At 32.9% G+C, this 3,221-nt stretch overlaps 1 long non-coding RNA gene across 1 annotated transcript; it reads left to right on the top strand.

Annotated features, from left to right (window-relative positions):
* Positions 1-240: 240 nt before the first annotated feature.
* Positions 241-2,982, top strand: LOC121977768. The gene is made up of 4 exons (XR_006111039.1): positions 241-754; positions 1,474-1,565; positions 2,163-2,225; positions 2,715-2,982. It is a non-coding gene; the product is annotated as an uncharacterized LOC121977768 (long non-coding RNA).
* Positions 2,983-3,221: the final 239 nt, after the last annotated feature.

Here is a 3,221-nt window from a genome sequence, read left to right as displayed (position 1 = left end):
AAAGGTTGTCTTTTTTGTTTTTACAATACTTTTAGTGAAAATCGTTGTATTTTTTTTTCATACTAATAGATAATATTTTTTTAAAAAAAATCATTGTCTATTAATGATTTTTATTAGTCAAAGATAATATTTTTTGAAAAACATTGTTTATTTATTTTTTTTAATGTATATAACAATGATTTTTAAAAAGCTTTGTGTAGGAGCGAGCCTCGTCTAAATATGGGATGATCTAAATCCTTGAATGCAATTAAGAGTAGAAATCCTATGTTTTTCACTTGACAGCCACCTCTTCTCCTGATCTCATCTCACACACTCGTCTCCTCCCGAAGTCACCACCTCAACTCTTCTTCCTTTCTATCGCCCACCACCAAGGCCGGTGGCGTCACCCCCTCTCCTTACCGTCGCTGGCCAGCTATCCCTCTCCCCCTCATCCCCATCTTCTCTGACCACACAAGAAGGCTGCCCCACCTCCTCTCCTCGTGAGGCAAGTGGCGGAGCTCGGCTCAACTGAATCCATCGCCAATCTTGTCCTTGAGGCTACCTCCCATCCCTCTCTTTTCACCTTCACCAAGATCCTCACCATCCCCAACCTCTCAAAGATTCCCTTGATGGCCACCACCTTCTCTATTCCTTTCATGTTTGCTAATCTTAACCTTCATACTGCTTCTATTCGCTACTTCAGCTGCATCACAGTATTCGTGGTATCTGGATGTGCCTCTCTGGTTTGCCTGCGGCACATAGAAAAATTACCAAAGTAAGTGTTCCTTCTTTTTTTTCCCCAAATTTGATGCAGCATCTAGATTCTAATTTCTGAGATTCTTCTCGACTTAGTTATTTTCGACAGATGAGTGCACATTTAATGGGTATACTTGATATGCTCCAAAATGTTTAAGATTCATAAATATGATTTCTTTCTTCTTCTTAATTTTTTTTTTGGAGAAAAAGAGTGGAAAAGTTAAATCATTCTATTTGTGTAATAACATGCTGTTGAATGAAAGGTGAAGTTGCCTTGGACGTATGAGTTCCGTGCTTAACTTTTCAATGATAACATCGCTAAAAATGTAATACAATCTTGGAAAACATGTATGGTTTTGATGATTTGCACATTAATTTCTTTTCTCACTATAACTGACAACATAATAAAGTTATCTTTTATCATATTAAAAAAAATAGAATCTTTTTCAGCTGCGAACCAACTTATACGGACCATGTTTCTTGTCACATTCTTATCTAAGTGAGATCCATAATTGGCGTTTGTGTTTAGTTTATTGGTTCTTTAGCAATGTTACGTAGAACTTGATATCTTTTACGATAAAAGATGCTTCCTTTTTGAAGTTTGATAGGTTCTTGAATAATTATGCTAGTTTTCATTAGTCCCAAGCAATAACAAATGCTGATGGTGATCATACAAATTATTTTTGCATAATTTATTTCAATTCCTTTCTAAGTTGGCAATATCTACTCTCATTTTAGGTAATGCTCATAGCCTTCCCGTTATGTTGCCTGATCAAGTTTGTAAGTTGAAGCAGCTAATTAGTGTATTAGCACTCATTGAAAATGAAAAGGTATATATGAGTATGACATTACCATTTAGTAGTCTATAGTTTCACTATAATTGTGTACTATTAAGTCATAATTGTGTCTAGTTTACATTCTTCATATTTATTTGTGTACTATTAATTCATTCCTTTATAGAACTACTGAAAGCACAGGAAATAGGTTGAATTGATAAGTTATGAAAAGAAGCGCATCAAGAAACTCTTGATCTATTGCTTAACTAGTGACTCCAAAAGCTTAAATTGGTTGTAGTTTATAAAAATTGGCTATAATTGTTGGCAAGATGTGAATGCCTTGGTTATAAAATTCCTAAATTACTTTGGGCTTGCAAACATCAGGTAATCAGATTTATGTTCTTGTGGGGGAAAAAAGGCTGAGAAATAACTGGAAGAGCATCTAATGATTTCCAATTGGGTAGCATGTAATGATTTGTTTCCTGTTTAACTGACTAAAACCATTAGCATAAAAATCCTTACATCTTGCCAGAATTTTTTTAATAGCTTCATGATTTCGTAACTTCTTTTTAGACATTATCTTAGCATAGATGGCTACCCTTCTTTTCACCTTTGAAATTCTTTAATATGTTTCCAATTCTTTATTTACAGGGCATGAAGCTACTGCCAATAGGAAGAAAAAGCTCACTATCTTTAGTCCTCTATTCTTCAGTTGTGAGTTCCATGACTTAATGTAATAACAAAAAGTTGCAAGTTTCATTCATTTGGGGTTGCCAATTCTACAAATTTACACTTGCGAGTTCCATGACTTAATGTGATAACAAAAAGTTGCAAGTTTCATTCATTTGGGGTTGGCAATTCTACAAATTTACACGTGCAACTATTCTTTCTGTTTTAATTCTGTGCCATCTTTATTTGCTTTTGATAGTTAGGTATCGGGATCTATCTGTTTTAATTCTGTGTCATCTTTATGTTGCTTATTGATAATCTAGATAAGCATACATCCTTGAAAATAAATGATGTATCTAAGTGTCAATGCTCTTGTATTATGTTAAACTGTCATGGAAGATTTACTTACTACTGATTATCTTGAATAAAATTAACACTATCTATGTACGCCCAAGTAGTTTGGTTGAGGGTGCCACATAGATTGGGATCTAGTCCACTAAATGCTAATGTCTAATGTAGCTACTGTTTATGCAGAGAAAAGAAGAAAAGAGAAGATAGATTAGCATCTCAGAAGGCTAATGAGGCCATCATGCAGTTCGTAGGAGACTTTGTAGCATCACACCATGAACTAGGTCGTAGCTAGTTCTTGTTTGAATATGGACTTGTCAATTCTTGTCTTTGAATCTGGAACCAGGCCATAGACATTTTTGTTCATTTCTATCTTTGAATTTGGACATATCAATTATCTTCAAATCTTGTTGAATTATGTTGACAGTACTATCATCATTTTGGAAATTATATACCTAGTTTTTATGTAGACTGTGCATATATCTCTTTTATATATATATATATATATATATATATATAATTTTGATATGTCATGACTCTGATATCTGGTTAATTGTAAAAGAAAAATAATGATTTTGTAAATATAAAAATAATAATTTTGTAATTAGAAAAATAAATATGATTTTTTTATTTTAAAAAAATAATACTTTTAAAGTGTTGTAAAAACATTATCTTTAAAAAAAAAAAAGATAA

The sequence above is a fragment of the Zingiber officinale genome, chromosome 4B (genome assembly GCF_018446385.1).
Source record: "Zingiber officinale cultivar Zhangliang chromosome 4B, Zo_v1.1, whole genome shotgun sequence".
Taxonomy (NCBI): Eukaryota; Viridiplantae; Streptophyta; class Magnoliopsida; order Zingiberales; family Zingiberaceae; genus Zingiber; species Zingiber officinale.
The sequence above is the reverse complement of the archived record's forward strand: the minus strand, read 5'-3'. Positions and strand labels throughout refer to the sequence as shown.